The sequence below is a fragment of the Choloepus didactylus genome, chromosome X, assembly GCF_015220235.1.
Source record: "Choloepus didactylus isolate mChoDid1 chromosome X, mChoDid1.pri, whole genome shotgun sequence".
In the NCBI taxonomy this organism is placed as follows: Eukaryota; Metazoa; Chordata; class Mammalia; order Pilosa; family Megalonychidae; genus Choloepus; species Choloepus didactylus.
Window position 1 is genome coordinate 28,120,970 of NC_051334.1, and position 22,283 is coordinate 28,143,252.

At 36.0% G+C, this 22,283-nt stretch overlaps 1 protein-coding gene across 1 annotated transcript in view; it reads left to right on the top strand.

Moving 5' to 3' along the window:
* The window catches only part of IL1RAPL1 (interleukin 1 receptor accessory protein like 1), a 1,449,662-nt gene that overhangs the window by 469,632 nt on the left and 957,747 nt on the right, over window positions 1-22,283 (top strand). The window lies entirely within an intron of this gene.

Consider the following 22,283-nt stretch of genomic DNA (forward strand, 5'->3'; position numbering starts at 1 on the left):
ATTTTTTTGTAAGCTTTACAACTGAAAGTAAGTCATTCCCTGGCTCAGGGTTGGTCCTTACATTTTTAACCCACAATTCCATAAACTATATAATTCCACTGATCCAGGCCAGTTCCATTTCCCAAAGTACTCTGTGTACCAAACTCCATCTCCTATTTTCCTGATGAAAATTTTCATTCCCACAGTTAGGTGATCATTTAGGTGTGGGAGGATGGTTTTAGTTAGAACTCTTACTCTAATGGGTAAATCAAGGAAATCCTCAAATTTCTTGAAGTTATTTGCATACTTTGTTAAAATTTAATTTTATTGAGATTGTTCACAGACCATACAATCATCCAAATAGCCAAAGTGCACAATCAATTGTCCACGGTGCCATCATACACCTGTGCATCCATCACCACAATAACTTTTTTTACATTTTTAGAATATTTTCATTACTCCAGGAAAGAAATAAAGACAAAAAAGAAAACTCGAATGCTTCCATACCCCTAACCACCCCCCCTTCATTATTGACTCATAGTATTGGTATAGTACATTTGTTACTGTTGATGAAAGAATGTTAAAATACTACTAATTGTAGTATATAGTTTGCAATAGGTATATTTTCCCCATATATCCCTCTACTATTAACTTCAAGTTATATTGTCATACATTTGTTCTAGTTCATGAAAGAGATTTCTAATATTTGTACAGTTAATCACAGACATTGTCCACCACGAGATTCACTGTTTTATACTTTCCCATCTTTTAACCTCCAACTTTCCTTCTGGTGACATACGTGACTCTAAACTTCCCCTTACCACCACCTTCACACACCATTCAGCACTGTTAGCTATTCTCACAATGTGCTACCGTCACCTCTGTCCACTTCCAGACACTTAGGTTCAACCTAGTTGAACATTCTGCTCACAATAAGCAACTGCTCCCCATTCTTAGAACTTATATTTTATGTCTATGAGTTTATATATTATAATTAGTTCATATCAGTGAGACCATACAATATTTGTCCTTATCTGTCTGACTTATTTCACTCAATATAATGCCCTCAAGATTTCTTCATCAACCCGTTTTTGTTTGTTTGTTTAAAATGGTTTTGTTCACACACCATAATTCTGTCCTGAGTAAACAATCGATGGTTCCCTATATAATCACGTATTTATGCATTCATCACCATCACCACTATCTGTATAAAGACATCTACATGTCTTCCACAAAGAAGGAAGAAGAGTCAAAGAAGTAGAGACAAAAGAAAATGAAAAAGAAAGAAAAAAATGACAGCTAAAAAGCAACAGAAGGAAAGATAGAATTAAACTAAAGTAGAATAAAAGAGTCAGACACAACATCCCCAATGCCAAGAGTCCCCTACCCCTCCCTTATATCCCCCTCTTAAAGGCATTTAACTTTGGTATATTGCCTTTGTTACACTGAAGGAAGCATAATACAATGTTTCTGTTAACTATAGTTCCTAGTTTGCATTGATTGTATTTTTTCCTCCAATACCACCCTATTTTTAACACCTTGCAATGTTGACATTCATCTGTTCTACCTCATGTAAAAACATATTTGTACCTTTTATCACAATTGTTGAGCACTCTAGGTTTCACTGAGTTATACAGTCCCAGTCTTTATCTTTCCTCTTTCCTTCTGGTGTCCCACATGCTCCTAAACTTCCTCTTTCAACCATACTCACAGTCATCTTTGTTCAGTGTACTTACATTGCTGTGCTACCATCACCCAAAATTGTGTTCCAAACCTCTCATTCCTGTCTTTTCCTTTCTGTCTGTAGTTCTCTCTTTAGTGTTTCCTGTAGAGCAGGTATCTTGTTCACAAACTCTGTCATCTGTCAGAGAATATTTTAAGCTCTCCCTCATATTTGAAGGGCAGTCTTGCCCGATATAGGATTCTTGGTTGGTGGTTTTTCTCTTTCAGTATCTTAAATAAAAATAAGACTAAAAATAAAAATAAAAAAAGAACACCCCATACCCCTTATCTCCCCCTATTATTTATTTATTTTTTTGTCCCATGTCATCAACTGATCATAAATTCCCCTGTCTCATTGATTGTTCCCTCTCTATGCTTCAGAATCAAAAGACTATTTGAAGCTTCACTGTTTCTATTTAATTTTTCATTTGTATGTTCATTTCTAATCAGTGTAGTCAGTAGGGATTTTCAATGACTGAAAAAGATGAGTACAGTGGTTGGACTAGGAGTAGCAACAAAGTATTTCATTTTTGTTTTAAAAACTAAAATTTTATTCATTTTTTTGTATTGGTAAAGAATGTAAATAAAAATTAAGATGGCATTTTTGGATTGCCTTTATTATAAGAAATTGAATGTGATTAAGAGCTGGTTGACAAATATTCAATTTGTAGTTTTATTTTCATGGATTTATGGCTGATAACGTCCCAAGATAATTTTGTAATTTTTGGTTATCCAGAACTAGCTGAATTCAGGCAGAGAGATGGAAATAGTCATTTCTTATTTTCCCTCTATGCCTCATTAACCAAATCTTACCTGTTTCTCTAACCAGTTGCTTATATTTCCAAAATGGAGTGGAATCTCTACCATGTTTCAGTTCTAATATATTCCTCCCTGACCTCCCTTATCCTAGTTGTTCTTACTTTTAAATAGCCTAAACATTGCTTCTTGAATTCTCTTTCTAGAACACATAACTGGTCATGTGATTACTAGTGCTCAAACATTTCTCATGATTCCCCACTGCCTATAGAATATAAGCTTCTGGAAATGGCATTCAAAAATCTTTACAGTGTGACCCACATCCATATTTTCATCCTTTTCGCTGACACTTCACTTTCTAGCACCTCCATCCTGTGTAACCCAAAGAATTCACGGGATTCGTGTGTCCCAAGGGAACAGTTAGGTATCAAAGGATAAGTAAAATTATTTCAAAATTATTTAATCCCTCTCTCAATGAAACACCAAATGTGGAGAGGGAACTATTTGTAATTCACTGCTAACATCTTAAATATACTCATCCATATTTAGTGTCTCTCCCAGTACCCTACAATGAAAGGGCAGTCTCTTATTCTCTCTCTTCCATAAATTTCCTCCCCACTCTCCAAAACTCTGCACTCATTGCTTTACTTTTCCAATCACTCCCCCTCAACACTTTAGTTGCAAGTAAATATAGCCTCTTTCTTTCCTCTAATGTCCTTACTGCTTCACTGCTTGTTTTGTTTTTTAACAGAAAGAAAGCTCAGAAGCTGACACTGAAAGCAAGTTCTTCTGTAAAAAGTCTGGGAAAATGGGAGAAAATTCAGAATACTGATTTTCAAATAACTTTGTCTTGTTACACATCTGTCCTGTATCATAGATATTTCAGCCTATGCTAGTGACAGAGGTTCCTCCTTTCTACTTTTTCTCTCCCTGCTCATTATTCAAAATCCAATCTTTTCTCAGCTTAGATGCCCTGATTCCTCAAGTCAGAATTTTCTGTACCCTTCTTTATGCTTTCACAGCTTTTTTGCTTAGTCTTCTAGTGAACTGTATTCCTTTGAACAATTATGTTTTGGATGTTTCCCAGACTGTGAAATATTTGATGGCAAGGACAGTATGGTCTTATTTAAGTTACCTTCAGTACCAAACCCACGTGCCTTTTACATGGGAAAGAATCTATAAATGTTTGTCAAATTAAATTGAATCAATTTAAATTGAAGAACTGTATTTCAGATGTAGGTTTGAATAAATTCATAAAGAGTTACATTTTAGGCTGTCAGTAAAATCTGCCTAGTTTTGAAACTAGAAACTTAATGCCTGGTTAATCATTTAAGATCATTTATAACTGATTTCAATAAAAAATCCAATCATATAGATGGCATCAGGCACAAGTAAACTAATATTTTTTGGCAACTAATTATCTCCTCATGTTCATAATTTTACTGTAAATAGTTGGACCAATGCTACAGAAGCATTTCTTTAATCTGGTCAGCTTTGCCCAGTATGGAAATTTTTTATAAACATGGCTACAGATAAATTGCTTACAGTTTGGACATGTTAAAATAGAATCAAATCTATAACTTCAGAATAAGGAAAAAAATAAAAGATTTTCGAACCTAAACTTATGAAATTCTGAATAAGGGTTTGTTCCTTAATATGAAGTAAAATGAGTTTAACAAAACTATTGCTAAAAGAAACATACATGAGTCATTCTTTGGACGTACCAGTATGGGTAACAAGAAGGCAAGTTTAGGTAAGTCAACCATTTTTAAGTAGTGAATACTTCAAAATATTCAACTTTGTGAAATGGTGGTTGGAAATGGATGTTGTCTTCTGAAACTATCTGATAATGAACACAACTGTTATTCTTTCACGCCCTTAGATTGCATAAGGAGTTCTGGTTTCCTCACAGCCCGTTTAGTGCTTTTCACACCAGCGTGCAACAGTCTGCCCTGCTTTGAATTTCTTGTCATCTCTTTGGTTCCTCATTGCTGTCATGTGCTGATCTGGTGTTAGCCTTTATTCTGGAAAGCTTTTCACCATGGGCTCAGGGTCTTTTCTCCTCGTTATCTTCTGCCATTAAGACAACTACTTCAAAATTAATCGTCTAACTCATGTCAACCAGCACTTATCTTCATAACCCCAGAGTTGAGTATATTTATCTACTTTTCCAAGGCTACACCCAGGCAGCTAAACAATAGTGGGGAAAAAACACACAGCTATAAAGGGCGGTGTCCCTGCAAATTGCACTTGTGGCCTCCATGTTTCCCTGGCCATCTCCTCCAACCCCATCTATTCTGTACTCTAGATGTTTCAGTAGTGTCTATTTTCCTTCAGGCCTCTGATTCTGCTCCCTCCACCCTCATTTTCAATGACCTTGCTTCCAACCTCTCAAAGGAAATAGAAGCCATTAGATGTGAATTTCTTTCACTTCGTCCACAGACTTATATACTCATTCATCCTTATCACCTCCCTTCCAGTGTGCTTTCTTCAGTCTAAGCTGAGTTATTTTTCTCTGGCTTTGGCCCATCTGCTCTCATGTCTTCCAGACTGCTCCCTTTCAGTTTCTCACTCTGGCCTGTTTCCTCAAACCAGCCCTGCCCTCTAATTGGCTCCAGCCTGTCTCGTCCTGTGACTTCGACAGAAGCTCACACCTCCAAGTCTCTGACTTTACCTTCTGGTTTCTTTTACTACTTTCTCTTTTTCTGCCCACCTCTTAAATGCACCTCGATTCTATATCCTAATTCCTCTTCTCACTCTAAAAAATACAAGAAATCCAGTGCAGTTCTTGATGCAAATTAATTTTTCAATATGTAATAGATAAGTGAATGAATGATCCCCATAAACACCCCAAGTTTTATGCTCACATCTGAAACTTATCATCTCCCAGAACTCTTCTTCCTCATAAACCTTAAATTTTAACCCTGACCAAAACCATCTGTACCTTCTCTATTAAACTCTCCATATTGTCATGAAAATTAAATAACATACTATAAAATATGAAAATATTTTCAAGTTGAAAATTCCTTAGAAATGTTACATAGGCCATTATGATCTTTCTTAAATGTTTATACATTAAATATTGATGTAAAATGATTTTGATACTAGTTATTTATAAACATTAACTATTTGTAAAAGAAAAATATTACATAAGTTTAATTTCAGATGAAATGAAAAATCCTTGCTTATCCATATATTGCAATGCATTCCAGATTTTTATAATGGGGTTAAATATGTCAAATTCTTAAAATGTGTATATGCAGTTTTACTATGGAGATTCCAGTAATAGACATTGGTTTATATTAGTCTTTGAAGAAAGATAACCAATACTTTCCATGATACCGCTCTATACCATATTTTTAATAGAATATCATACTTAAATACAATAGGTAAGTGTTTGTTTAATTAATAGTAATTAACCTCTGAACAATAACTCTGGAAGTACTTCACAAACTATAAAACACTATTCTGAAGTATAATGTGCCTTTACTAATCAATTTGAAAATCGTAACACCTGGTCTGGTGAGCGTGCTTGTTTTAAAGTGAACAGATGTAGAATGTGATAATATACCACATTAAAGTTATGAGTGAATGGTTTTCCTTGCAATTACGAGTCATATAGTGAGGGTAGCTAAGCTATATATATATTCCTGCCAATGAAGGAACTGTATAATTTCATATCATTTAAATGTTATTTATACACTAGCCTTTGGTAAATGGAGAAGAGACTCTAGTACTTTTTGTTGGTAGTGCTATATAGTTGCTCTTCAGTAGTCATTTTGAAACCAAAGCTAGATTGTATGCTAGAAAACAAAAAGAAACTTAATGAAATCGATCTGCACAAAACAGCATTACTGATTTTGAAATAGTCAAATAGTAGATGTTTTTCAGTTTCAAAAGTTGAGGCCTTTTCTGGAGTGAAATAGTGACACATCCCAGAGTAATTTGGGCAGATAATAAAAAATATATTTACAGCCTCCCCCTCCCCAGCCCCGAGGATCTGGGGGAAGGTGCGGATGTGTTGGACATCCTCACCTGGACTGGTGTTGATGTTGTCACAAACATTGGGACTGGCGGTTTGATGTGCTGAGCCCTCGAGCATGGGGCTTGCCCTTATGAAGCTCGTTACTGCAAAGGAGAGTCTAAACTTGCATGTAATTGTGCCTAAGAGTCTCCCCCTGAGTACCTCTTTGTTGCTCAGATGTGGCCCTCTCTCTCTCTAACTGAGCCATCTCGACAGGTGAACTCGCTGCCCTCCCCCCTACGTGGGACCCGACTCCCAGGGTTGTAAATCGCCCTGGCAATGCAGAATATGACTCCCGGGGATGAATGTGGACCCAGCATCGTGGGACTGAGAGTATCTTCTTGACCAAAAGGGGGATGCAAAATGAGACGAAATAGGTTCAGTGGCTGAGAGATTCCAAATGGAGTCGAGAGGTCACTCTGGTGGACATTCTTATGCACTATATAGATAACACCTCTTAGGCTTTAATGTATTGGAATAGCTAGAAGTAAATACCTGAAACTACCAAACTCCAACCCAGCAGTCTGGACTCCTGAAGACAATTATATAATAATGTAGATTACAAGGGGTGACAGTGTGATTGTGAAGACCTTGTGGATCACACCCCCTTTATCTAGTGTATGGATGAGTAGAAAAATGGGGATAAAAACTAAAGGACAAATGGGTTGGGATGGGGGGATGATTTGGGTGTTCTTTTTTCACTGTTATTTTTTTATTCTTGTTCTGGTTCTTTCTGATGTAAGGAAAATGTTCAGAGATAGATTGTGGTGATGAACGCATAACTATGTTATCATACTGTGGACAGTGGATTGTATACCATGGATGATTGTATGGTGTGTGAATGTATTTCAATAAAACTGAATTTAATTAAAAAAAAATAAAAAAATAACAAAAAGAAAGTTGAGGCCTTTTAAAATTTAAATACATAATAGTAGGGCTTCTTGATATAAGGGCTATTGGATGTAAGGAAGAAAATTATTTCTGTTCCCTAGTATTTGTCAGATATGTTTTTAAAATGTGATTTAAATATAATTAATTTTGATGTAATATATTATGAGAAAGAGAGTGGTTGTGGTGGTTTGAAAAATATGTTCTTAAAACTAATCTATTCCTGTGAGTGTGAACCCATTATAAGTAGGACCTTTTGATGAGGTTACTTCAGTTAGGGTGTGGCCCAGCCTAATTATGACTGGAGTCCTTTATAAGCGGAATGAAATTCAGACACAGAGAGAGAAAGCCACGGGAAACCAGAAGCTGAAGGTCAATGGAACCTGGAAGAGAAGGGAGAGGCCCGGAGATGCTACCATCTGTCTTGCCTTGTGACAAGCTATGGACCAAGAATCACTAGCAGTTAGCCCCAGAAAAGCACAGTCTTCGTGAAGAAAACATTGCCTTGATGCTGCTTTGATTTGGACTTTTTCCCAGCCTCAAACCGTGAGCGAATAAATTTCCATTGTTTAACCCTACCCATTTCATAGTATTTGCTTGTGCAGCCTTAGAAACTAAAACAGTGGTTTTCCACTAGAGTTTATTTTAAAGGCAATTATATGGAATGGAATTTCATGTGTAAAAGGAGACTTTAATTTATAGATATTCACATTCACATTTCTATTTATTACTATGCCTATCTATATCTGTTGAAGACCATGAGTCTTCATTAATTCTATTCTAGTATCACCAGCTTCATTCTAGTTTACTCACCATATTTACAATTCCCTTCAGCAGTGAGAATCTTGGTTTCCATTATATTGGATATATTAACTTACTTGATCTGTCTCCCTTACTTAATCAGTTTTCTGTTGTTGCTGTGACCCTTTCCCCCATGCATATGTCCCCTTCATCCAACTAGGGCTCCAACGCTCTGGGCCAAGCTTTCCTGTCCCCTCAAACCCTTGGAAGCCCTCCTCACTGGTTTAGATTCTGACACCCCTGGCCTGCAATTAACCCTTTCTTTACATTTTACAAGTCAACGTTCTTTTATAGAGATGTTTAGGTCACTACTTTATTTGCAGTACTAGCAGATTAATTTATCTTTTTATCTTCTTACTAATGAAAAAAATGAGAGAAATTGATAGTGCTATTGGAAGCTTAATTTATCTTCAAATCTGCTGCTGTTATTTAACTCGTAGTTCCTTTTTCAATATACATAATTAGAGGTTAGGTGAAGTGGTAGGGAGATTTTGGCCTATTAACTGTGAATACCTGTTGAATACATTTGACATCAATATTTTACATTAAATTATTAACTAGAGCACTAGAAACTACAGTAATTATTTAAAGCAACAGCTTTGTCTTGTATGGTAAAACTTTCGAAATATCCCAGTGCTATACGTATTGTGGAATCTTCCAAAATGAAAATACTATTATTTCCTTGTTCCTTAATAAGCATAAGTAGACTTCTAGAATATTAAGTTTCAGATTTTAAAAGTGTCTAACACCAACAAATGTGTAAGAAAATGGTTATTTAAATGATGTTATCTTAGAATGCAGGAAGTTCCTATGTGATAAAGTTCAAATGCTAAGAAGATAGCTGCCAAGGCAAAACTGAGAGTGGTTAATAGGCTACTTCTAAGCATTACCAAACTTAGGCAACAACTACATGGAAAGAGTCAGCCCTAGTTATTAAGTCCTTCCTTTCTCTGTGTGTCAGCTTTCACCTGGGTTGAACAGGATTAATAATCTAAAATAGATTTCGGCCTAAGGCAAACATTGGAATGCAAAATTCATTCCAATTTTAAAAATAAAGCAACAAAAAAAATAGTTGTTCCCTCTCCACCTACCTCCTCTCACTTTAACTTCTTTTGGGGCTACTTAAAGTATTGATTGCCCACCAAGAAGTGGGTGATCTCCAACAGAGAATGTTGGTTGAGATGCCAATTTCTGCAAATGCCATCATGTAAAATTCAAAGCCAATATCGTAGCAGTGATAGAAGTTTAGCCTGATCTCAGCATGAAAAATTTGGTTCTAATGCTTTTGTGTTACATTCTAGATTAAAATTTCTGTAGTGAAAAGTAGATCCATGAATTCCCATTCTTACATGGCCCATAGCTCTTAAGATAAAAATGAATGCAGCCTGAGCTACTCCAGAAATGCTAGTTTGGTGATTTAATGTGTGTGTGTGTGTATATCTATAAAATTGATACACTACCATAACACTACAATGAAAGGAATTCACGTTTTCTAAATCTAATGAAATTTTTTTATCTCACCAGCTCACAATCAATGAGTTAGAAGAGAAGTTGAGTATCATGTTCTCAGATTATTTGTGGTCTAAAAGAGTACTAGGACTTACTGGTGTTCTTCAAAGAAATCTTACAGTCTGTGTTCACTGTCCTGCTATTTCTTCTTGTGTGTTCCACATTCTGTTCTATACTTTGGCTCTAATTTTGACACATTTCTTTTGTCTTCCCTTTTGCCTGTTTCTATATTAAGTTCCAAGGAACTGGCTGCACTTTCCCTTGGACCCAACACTACTTTGGAGACCCTATAACAACTTCGAAAACCTTGGACTAGGGCTAACTCTTGACCTGTAGGGTATTTTTATATAAATATTGCAAGAATCTTCACCATTCATAGACCCTTCAAACTGCCAAAATGTTATTCCTTTTAGTTCAGTGAATCCTACCAATCCTGTTGGGCTATTTTTTGCCTTTCTAACTTCCACTGCCAGCCTCTCTTGAATATGCTTTCACATTGCAAATAAATCCTGAAAAGGGATTGCCTATCTTTGAGAAGTCGACCTGAAACATTAAGGAAATAAGAAAATGAGTTTATATCTCATTCATTCATTCAAACTAAATGTTCTCAGAACAATTGTGGATACTTGGGATTCAACAGTGGACACAAGCATCCTGTCACTTGTATAAGTGTGGTTTATTCTGCATTGATAAGATGTAAGTAGCAACAGTATGAATGATATCATTTTTTCCCTGGTCCCATGGCATCCTAGAACTCTCATATCTCTACCCCACCCCCCCGCTACTCTTAGTTTTCTAAACTCATGGTGGATGCCAGTTAAGAAATAATATATTTTTTCTTTATAAAAGTAGTTTCATGGGGACCATTACACATATTGAATCTTGAGGTTTTTCCAATATTTGACATAAACTTAAAATTTTATTTAAAGTATTTTCAGTATCTCTGTTGAAATGGTTGCTGATATATGTATATATATATATATATAGATAGATTTAATATTTTGCTATTTTATGAGAAAAGTTTAGAAATGATGCTACCAATATGTTAAAAAGTGGGTGGTTGTGATTATTTAGTAAAATTGGCAGCAATTGGAAAAATATCATTAACAGGTACAAGACCATTGTGAAATGATACTGAAATAGATTTCTCAGGTGACATTTAAATTAAAATTTAAAATTCCTTTAAACATATAGGCATGCACATTTTCAAATTTTAAACAATTGCATGCAAATCAAGGGACATTCCCTTAAATTCAAATAGCTGTGGTGCAGTTCACCATACTTAAATAATTTTATCAACACATTAATGAGCAAATTCGGATATCAGTAGGTTTCTTGTCTTCTAGCCTGTGAATGAGCTGGAGTGTGGGCATTCAGGGCCCGGCTGTGATATTTCGGCCTGCCACACCTGGGGTAAAGCTTCTGTCCTATGAGTGGGGTTCTGGGTGGAATGAGGGGGCACCCATTCTCTTGACTACACTGTCAGGAATTTAGCCTGTGCCACTCAGATCTGCTGGACATGAGAAATGTTGGTGACTTGCCCCTCTGGGGGAGATATCACAGACCTGGGTTGGGAGCTCTGGGAGAGAGCCCTGTGTTCATGTCTCCGCCTGCCTGTATTGGAGCTTCCAACATCATGCTCAGGTAGGGAGGGGACAGGGAGTGAGTATGTTGTGGCTCAGGTGCCACAGACTCTCACTGTTCTTACTGAGATTTAGTAGATTTTCTTGAATGAATGTCTCTTCATTTGTTGTATGCCTGTAGGACTATTTACAAGAGTTTTGTTTGTTTGTTTATTGTGAACTTGAACATATATACAGCCCATTTCATACCAGTTAAGAGCCTAACTAGAATTTCAAATAAATGCAAATAACAATGTTTATAATGAAGGCTGCAGGGTGGGTGGTAAGTTGTGTATTTGATATTCTCTCTGTGTGGGTTTAAAACTGTTATGGACCCCAGAAGAGCCATGATCTTTTAATCCAATCTTGTGGGGTGGGACCTTTTGATCGAATGTTTCCATTGAGGTGTGGCCCTGTCCATTCAGGGTAGGTCTTAATTAGATCACTGGAGTCCTTTAAAGAGAGCTCACAGAGAGAGCAAAACACCCCAAGAGAAGCTGAGAGAGACATTTGGAGAGAAGCTTAGAGCTGACACTGACACTGATGCTTGGAGATGCAGACAGAAGGACGTTTGGGGTTGCTGAGCCAAGAGATGAAGCCCAGAGTTTGCCCTGGAGAAGCTAAGAGAGGACCTCCAGACACTTAGAGAGAAACACCCTGGGAGAAAGGAAGAAGGATGCACAGGAGCTGAGAGAGGAGTGAAGACAGAAGCTCAGAGACATTTTGGAGAAACCATTTTGAAACACAACCTGGGAGCAAAGGACCAGCAGTCGCCAGCCAGGTACCTTCCCAGCTGACAGAGGTGTTCCGGATGCCATCAGCCTTTCTTCAGTGAAGGTATCCTCTTGTTGATGCCTCAGTCTCGACACTTCTATGGCCTTAGAACTGTAGATTTGTAACCTAATAAGTCCCCTTTATAAAAGCCAACCCATTTCTGTTATTTTGCATAAAGGCAGCTTTAGCAAACCGGAACACTCTCCTTTCTTAACTTTCACTGTTAGCACTTAGCATAATGTTGGAGTCTAGAGTCAGAATGCTTGGATTTGAATCCTGGCTCCACAAAAAGGAGGTGTGGACTTTGAACCAGGTTCTATAAGCTACGGTTTTTCCATTTAAAAAATGGCAGTAATAACAGGACCTCTTTGTAGGGTTGTTATGAGGATTATAGGTGATCGATCATTCCTGTAAAGTACTGAGCAATTCCCTAATGCATAATAATAAATTTAATCTTGCAATAAGAATAAGAAATCAAATTTATTAATTTAAAATTATCCCCTTAGCAGCTTGACATAATCAATAGAAAATTAAAGTCTACAAACCTTATTGTTTAATGAAATGTAGATTTGGGTAATAGACAAGAATTTTTAAAATTCTTCTTGTACTCACTTGTTTCAATTTCCTAGATTTTCTTAAACCTTACATATTTCTAATACTAACTTCTCCTTGAGAATAGATAATATATTTTGTTAAATATTAGCCTAGTACACATAAACTTGTTTTATCAAAATAGATCAAATAAGCAGTAAAACTGTTGATGCTGGATGTTTTTCTAACTGCACTCCTATCAGTCACATAATATTTTTATGTGCCCAAATTGTTGCGTGTATACCTAACATGTAGTGCCTGAAATGAGGTAAACCTTTTTGTGAGACTTTCTTCCATCTGCCATTCATGGAGAGGCTTTTATCCACCTCCTGCTGTCATGAGAGGTACTCTACTGAGTTGTTGGAATGCAGAGATGAGTAGGAAATGGTTTCTTCAGTCTAAAGAGGAAGGTAGCCATTCAACATACAATTAGGATAAATGTTGATAAGTGCTATTGGGGAGACATATATAAAGTGTTGTAGAAACACAACAAACAAAATCTACCTGGAGGTGTAGGGACAGGGAGGAGATATCATTCAACATCAGTTATAATAACCAATGAAGAATTTTCAAGGTAAGTTGAGATGCAGGAAGGCCATTTCTGGCACAGGGAGCAACAGATATAAAAGCATGAAATAATGAAAACACCAGCATTATTCAAGAGATGCTGAAAAGTTCAGGTTCTTGGAAAGTCTAGTGAATGGGATGGGGAAGGAAAATAGGATGGGATAGAAGGGGTGGGTCAAAGCAGGGTTGTAAAGAACCTTTTATGTCTTATTAGATAGTTGGAATTTTGTTCTGTAGGCAAAGGGAAGCCAGAGAGGATTTTAACCAGTAAAAGTGCTATGGTCAGTTAGGTCTTTAGAAGCATCACTCTGGCTGCATTGTGAAATGATTGAAGGGCTCTGTGCCTTCATTTCTATTCTAATGGGTCTTGGTCAGGATAAGACAGAGCTGGATAAAAACGGCTCAATAGTAGACAGCTTTTTTCTCCATGCAAGAGAATATCCCCTTGCCAATGCCTGCTCCCCCAGCAAATATATTTTGTCTGGTTTTATGAAATCAGTAAAGCTATTAAGATTCAACCACCTAGCTTCCTTTGCTTAGCCAGCTCAGGCAAATTGCTTTAATGATGTCCATATTGAAAGGGAAGCATATTCTAATTTGGGAAATATGTATCAGATGCATTTGAAACTCTGCATTTTAGGTGCAATGAAATCAAAGTACGTAGTGAAATTTTCTGAAATGCTGTTACTAATGATATTATCTTCTACCTACATAATGGAATGTACATTTAGAAGAAATAAAAGTTAATTTTGTATTTCTTCTGCCCTAATAATGAGGGGAAAATGGTAAATATTTGGAAATTTAATCTGATGTATAGGGTGTTTTAAAGTGAACACTTTCCTTCCAAACCAAAGAATATGAGAAAAATGTATCAATGCATACACATGGCAATAACTTGATTTAATAGCTGATATTTATATGTGACTTTTATAAATGATTTCCCATGGCTATTTCTTATCCATTCTCTTGCTTTCTGTTGCTACAGATTGTTGTCAAGGATACCAAATGACACATTAACCACATTCACCCATCATGCCCTACTTCAGATTTTTTCCTATAGAACACACACACATGTGTATGTGTGCACACACCCTCCTTTCCAATCTGGGTATTTTTCAGAGAAACCTATGTGTGATCTTCTGTTATGTTATTCTATCAAGACGTATTTTTTAAAGTGGATAATTTTCATTTATTACTTTTGTTCCCTTGCTGGAGGATGCTTTTGGTATTGTCCTCCTTTACTGAACATCACCAAAAGCCCCACCAGCCATTGTGGATGCTGCCATCAAGTTAACACACGGGATGTGTGGATTTACAAGTCAGAATGAAAGTATGTTAGTGATAATAGCTCTTGCATTGCTCAAGAATAGATCACCCCGTGACCATCTGGTCCTAGATCAGTTCATTTCTCTTCTAATTCAGGAATTTGCGTTTTTGGAATGCTTCAATTATGAACCATGCCTAGAAGCTTTGCCTTATATGGTATTCTCTTGAAATTTGTGAATCCTTCTGCTATCTTGGGAGAATTTTTTAAAAATTGTTAATAGTACAAAATGCATTTCTGCTCTTTATATGTTCATGGCCCCTAAAGACAGTTAGTATTCAAACAAAAAATGATTTTCCTTTTGACATCCTGTTTTAAGCGTTAAGATGACATAGATTACCTCCAAACTGATTAGATTGTATTGGCTAGCTTATCCTGTCTTTGTAGTGCCATAATTTTGTCTTGACTATTTGAACCTTAGAGTGTATGCAAGTTTTCTTTGAAGTAGCAAATACCAGCACCCTAATTAACACCTTCCACTGTTTCTGTCCTGGTACTTGGGAAGTTGGCTGCAAAAGCAATGGAACAGAGGCAGTGAAACTAAAAGGGACCTGACACAGATGGACATCAATTGTCGTTCATGTCCTTGAGGCCCTTCCAAATTTCTTTTGTGCAATAATTCCCCCGCATTTTTCTTCCAGTCACCTAATGCCATGTCTTTCCACATTGTTCATTGCCCAAGCCTGAGACATCAAAATTAGCATGTGGCCACACAAGTCTGGCCATGCTAGTACATTTAATATGGGGTGAGGATGCAATTGGAAGGAGGAAGTAGAAAAAAAAAGGATGTGAACACCTCAGGGTTATTAATATTTTTGGTGTATACTTCATACACTCTGAGAAATTAGCGGTTGTTAATTTCTAAAGTTAGTGAAAATGAGCTATACATGACTAATATAATAAAATGTTTGAAAATATTGACTCATGAGGTTAATAAAGCTTAATTTTAATCAAGGCTTTTACTTGTGTCTTTCTTTATGTATTTAAACATACTGCACAAAACCCAGCTTTCTAGAATTCTATAAAGAATATTATTTACCTACATTAAATATGTTCAGAATTCAGTACCAGTCCATAAATATATTGTATGTGACTGAAACAAAAAAATAGGAAGCATGTAACCATATAATTAAACAAATTTGAGGTACATGAAGATTCTTTTCAATCTTGATAATTCCTACAAGGTAATCTTGTTGAATTCTCCATCATAAGCCAACTCTCCATTTATATAATTAGGGTTTATATTTCGATTGTAAGAGAGATAACCTGGAACTGCCTCACTTAATAAAGAAGAGAGAATGCATAAGAGGGGCACTGAATCAGTCGCAGAATTGTTCATCAGAGACCTCCAGGATGGACAGGAAAAGGAAATTTCTAGGAAGTAGCAGGGACTCCGGAACAGTCTTTCTGAAACTTCCAACCAAGATGTCCCTGCTGTAACCATCTTCTAGCTTTGAGTACCCTCATTCAAGCTCTCAATTCCCAAGGAAGTCTCCAATTGGCCTAGCTTGGATCTTAGGCACACCCCTTGGACTTAGGTGAGGAGGGGTACCCTTGTGGTTGACACAACCACCAGGATCCCTGTAATGGGGAAAAGGAATTGCTTGTCTTTTTGTTGGTTTGTTTTTCTAACTGCAGGACAGCATGCCTGGCTGGGTTTCTCTTCTCTTAGCCCTCATATAAAGCAGGTATAGAATTTCTTCACTGCTGAAATGAGCTCTCTATCCTTTTGAATTAAGATTTTATAAACTCAAATTATTGATCATCAAAAATCAAATGAGGCTCATATACTTGTCATCTCAGTTCTGCTCTCTCTCTCTCTGTGAATGCTTTTTTTATTCTCGTTGGAATTGCTAATTTTTGTCCTTGGAATCTACTTTTACTTAGATAAAATAGGAAATTGAAATAATTTAGTTAAAGGTACATTTGGGTTGGTGTCAAGGGTAGAAATGCTTGGATTTTTGTTCTATTTCTAGACCTGCCTCCTAATTATCTTTCAGATTTCCTTTTCATGCACCCCCACGGGTCTGTGTAGTACTTCAATTTAATAAATGTTTATTTTGGCTTATGTGTCAGTCCATAGAGGCTAAACAGATTTTGTCACATGTGCCAACACTAATAAATCAGGAGACGCTTATGGTGCGCTGTATTGGGAAGTCTTATGGGGGAAAAAAAAAACAACTCTAGAATCAATTAAATCAATTAACAGCATCTTTAATGAAGGAAGAAAGGGAGTGTGTGGGTACAGCTCCCACACACACTCCTTCTCTGTACCAGACACTATAAGGGCTAAGAAGATAAACTGACATGATCTAGCCCTTGTGGAGATTACAATCTGGTTGGAAAGCCTGGAGGTTGACATCCCTGTTAGGAAGTTCCATAGTCTTCTAGATGTCTTTTTGCTGGTTTCTCTGCCTGAAGTACTTTCCCCGGTTTCTCTAGTTCTATCCTTAGGTGAAGTTTATTCTTTCTTTCCCTTGTCTCCAGTGTGTTCTTCTTACAATACTTACAATAGGCCATGTGGTCCTAATGCTGGTGACATGAATAGTCTCTTCTCTGCTGCCAGCCAACTTCAATTGAAATTTATGGCTCCCATCTGATGACCTGTGACAGTGAAGTTAACTAAAGTAAGTAATGTGGACAAAAAGTGATTGAATTGTATTCACCTGGTTCAGGGACCCACCTTTCTCCACTTACGTGGATTCTCTGACTCCTTGTTAAAGAAAGGAAATGGTTATATGGACTGTGATCATTGGTTTATGATATAAGCATGTCTTAAAAGGGAGACAGTATTTATAGTTTTAGTATTGGACTCTCAAATTATTGGCACTTCACTCATAAATAAGAGTAATGGAGTGTCCTCTTTTTCTCTCTCCTGCTGAGTTATGCTGTCAACTCATTTGGTCTTGTCTGGTATAAATTCATTCTAATCCAATAATTACAGCAGTCTTTAGTTTTTGCATATAGCGCAATATGGGCTTGGGTTTGGATGATGGGAGTATTGCTGTTATTTTGGTTGCTTTTTTGATTTTCTACATTTTCATTAACAAGGTTTTACTGTTCTTTTAGTTTAAAATTGTGTTAGTTATACGGTAACAAAATTTAATTACGTTGTGATGCTTTACACTAAGCATAGATGAGTAAGATTGCAGTTAATCATAGAGAGGTATTTGTGGTGTCCATTTCCGAACAGTTCATCTACATTCTTAACTTAGTGTATTTGCAACAAGGTGCTTCTCAACTGACCATGGATTATTCACTTGTATTTATATAGCACCATTGAAGAGAGGCCCTTAATTTCTCATTATTTAGTTTTTTTTAAATCTCATTATTTAATTTTGAATTAAATCAACCAGACAGGATTCTAATAAAACTTGAGTTGTTTACAACAGATGCTTCATCAGAGATTTGAACCCAGGCAAAAAATATCTGGCAGATTCTGGAAATAATCAAGGCTTTTTATTTCAATCAATGGCCATATTGTAGTTCTCTTACAAAAATTTACGGATTTAGACATAATACTACCTTTAGATTCTATGCATATAGAATGAGAGGGTTAATTTAGATTATGTCATTGTTCCTTTAGAGCTGTTATATTCTGTGGTTGTATGATCTGTCTGCAAATTCTCTAGGGAAATACATGTAATAGAGTTAGTAGGGACTCACGAATGATAGATTTCTCTGTATCATCCAGACACATTTATACATGGAAAAGACTTCACCTCTGGACAATTTAGGTATTGAGAAATCTCTTTTTGTTTGTATGTCAGAAGATGCTGTCTACTATAAATAGAAACGGTTAACAACTAGGATGAAGAAGGCAACAGAAATATACCTATTAGATTGAAAGGTTTAACTACTATTGGCTGACAAAGAACATTGATATCTTCCTTATGAAGAATTATTTAATTGCCCACTCATGGAATAAGAGGTTCTTCAGCTCCAAACCAAGTTGAAGATTTTGAAGAAATTGCTAGAAAAAATAGCTCACTAAATGTTGACTTTATAAAATAGGCTTTCCATTTTCTCATCAAAGTTAGGCCAACCTTGACAGTATTGGAGGGTAATATTTTCTCAAGGATGAAATATTCTTGTTCAATTTCTGTATGGTAAAGGGGATAAATGAGCCCATTGTCTTAATATTTGAATACAGAGGTCAACTTTGAAGTGTACTCCACTGTGTTAAAAAGGAAGAAAAATAAGTTCACTTATCCTTGATATGCAGAAGAAAAATCTGAGATATATATAGTTCAGGGCTGCTTTCTCTCTATGTTCATTCATAATAAAAAGGTCATGGTTCCTGTTATCTCACTTTTTAAACCATTATTTTCACTGGACTGCAGTTGAAAGTATACCTCTCAAATATTCTGACAAACATATCTCAGTGGTACATTTACTAAATAATTTCATCCATTGAAAAATGTGGCTACTACTTAGGTAATACATAGTTCTTTATCATAAGTGCCTAGTAAGACTAAAGTGCTTCTATAGGTTGGAATGACTTATTGAAATCATATTAAAATGCTTGAAAATTGTCACCTTCCTTTCCTAAAATACAGAAATACTCTTTCTGTTCTTTTATACTCGTTGTTTCAACTTCTTTCTGACTTCATTTTAATAATTGATGTGAACACCATATATTGCTGATAATCTTTAATTTATCTTCTTCCACCCTCCTATCCAACTCTCCTTTGTTTAAAAAAATCTCTACCAAGATACCACAGGAGAAAAGGACAGAAAAATGAAATATAACATCAATGTATACCTTGCTCCAAATAATTATTATTACCATCAAGGCATAAATGCATGTAGTTTATATGACAAATTGAGTATTTTACTTGGGCTGCAGTGTACCACATTTTCATAACATATGCCAGGCAACTTCTCTCTATTTTGGATCACTGGTTATAATTTTCATTGGGGAAAGGAAACTTTCTTCCTTCCATACCTTCTGAAATCTCATTTTTATATTTGGAGATCTAGCTCTAATTGTTATTTGTTTTTCCAATAGGTTTTTATTTCATACATTCTTTCATTAAAAAATTACTATTCACATACCATAGGTCATAAACTTCATTAGTCAGCAGGAAAAAAAAATCCATAGCATGCTCTACCTTTTGAAGCATGATGTCATGAGAGAATACAGACATGTATGTATTTAAATTACAATGTGACAAATTAGATTGTTTAGGTTTAAATGCATAAAGGAGAGAAACCCATTGTAGTTGGGTTGTGGGCTGGGAAATACTTCATGGATAAGGTGATCCTGAAGGAATTCTATGGATATGTCATGCAGCTAAATGTGGGTGGTTATAGAATAGTCCAAATAAAATGGAAAAAAAAATGCAACTATGTAATATGTTCTGGATGTGACAAGACATTTCAGTAAGTCTTGAGTCCAGAAAAGAGGAATATTGACATAAGAGAATAAAATAGTAAATATAGAGATGATAATGAATGGCCTTGAAGGCCATGTTCAGGAATTTGGACTGTATCATGATGGATTATGGAGAGCTATTGGAGAATTTTGGGCAGCTGCACAATTAGGTTATTATAGTGGGAGTGTGTAGAGTTGGCTGGTAAAAACGACTAATGGAGAAAAGGGTCAGATTGAATGCTGTAGTATCGGTGACAATGATTAGAAAGCTTACCAAGTCGATAAAGAGTAAGAAAAAAACAGGAAATATTGAGAGGATATAGTAGCACATTTGATGGTTGATGGAAACAATAGCCAATTTGAAGCAATAATGGGAGATGGCAAATCTGGGGATGAATGTAGTTTGTGTTTTTTTTTTAACATATGTTACATTGGAAAAGCCTGAAAAGAAGTTCATTGAACATTTTGAAAGAGAGGTTGGTGGTAATAAATCTGAAATTCACAGAGGTGCAGACTAAACCATGGGGGTATATGAGGTGGGAGTGGGAGGAAAGTAAGCCTGTAGATAAAGAAGAAAAACCATCCCACAGTAAGAACCTGGAGAACTTCAACATCAGCAACAGCAAGCAAGGAGAGTGATTTCTCAATCATGGTTTTAAAAAGTTAAGGTGATTGAAGTTACGTAACTGATTTTTTTTGGCCCTTTAAGAGTGTCTCTATTTCTTTGTACACTTGAAAATAGAATCCTAATCACATGAGATTATAACTAGATAAGTTTAGTTACCCAGAAAAAAGATTAAGTCATTACATCCATTTGAAGGCTAACAACTGTTATATAACCAGTGTCTCATAGATTAATGTTTCAGAATGTTAAGTTATTTTGCTCCGAATAACAATCTACTTCCTATGAAAATCCATGGAGAGATAATAGATCGTTATTTATTCTATACTGAATATAGCCCATGAAGATTAAAAATATCTCATGAATAAAGGAAAGAAAAACTCTGTGGGATTTTATGTAATTACGGTAACAATTCCTTTGAGATCTTGTGGTATGTTATGTAAATATGCATAATTATGATCATTTCTAAAGCTATGTTATTTACTCAGTAGTTTAACAGTTCCTTCACAAAACAGTCACTTTCAGCACTCAGGAGGGGTATAGCAATACTTTCTATACAAATGAGGTGAATTTAACATCTCAAATGAATTTAAATGGTATTTTTATAAGAAAGACTTCAGAGTCTAAGTATATATTTACCCTATTTCTACTTTCATACAAAGTGCTGCTGTGTATGAAAGAAGTGAAGATTGCGTTGATAAATGGTAAGAATGAATTGGAGTTATTCTCATAGGTTTTTCTGGATCATAGTTGTTTCATCCTGTGGTTCAAGGGCCCGCCATGGGAGGCATACTTAGTACTATAACTAGAAATCTAAAATTTTGGAAGGAAAGAAATGCATCTATCCATCCTTCCATAATCCATCCCTCCCTCCCTCCATCAAATATTTTTTCAGAACCTAAAATGTGATAACCATGGGGCTAAATTTTGGGACCATAAAGATAAGTGCAGCACATATCCCACATGCAGTCCAACAGCCAGAAGTAGACAGGTAAACAAGCATGTGAAATAAAGTAATAAGAACTGTTATATTGTACTATTCCAGGGGGCACCCCATGAAACATGGGGGCCTGGGTGTTATAATAGTGTTATGTCCAATGCCCTGAGGTTTTATAATAGAAAAAAAAAAAAAGTAGGATACAGAGGTGGCACAATTTTATATGAGCGGGCTGGGTCAAAGGTTACCTGGGTGAGCCAAATTTTAATGTGTTCATTAGTCGGCCAGAATGATGTGTTGAGTGTGCATGTGTGTTTGTGTGCATGTGGTAGGTGCATCTTCCATGAAGAGGTAATGGTATGAGTAAAAGCTATGAGGGTGGAAGCTGCTTGGCAAGAAAGGAGTTATTTATGTCTAGAAAGCTGCAAAGGGTAAGGCCAAACCAAAAGACATATTTCTAATCATCACGAGTGCTTTGTGCCCTATTTTAAGATTTTGGAAATGATTGTGTAAGTACTAGAGGGCTACTAAAATGCATGAAACAAACGGATGAGTTAAATTCATTTTATTTTTAAATGATTACCCTAACAGTAAGTTGAAGGATACATTAATAAACATAATCAATTAAAAATAACTATTAAGTATTGGATATGTTCTGTGTTCCAGATATTCTGCTAATGCTTACTTGTATTTTTCCGTTTAGTGTTTACAACAGCCCTGTTCTAGTTTGCTAATGCTGCCGGAATGCAAAACACCAGAAATGGACTGGCTTTTATAAAAGGGAGTTTAT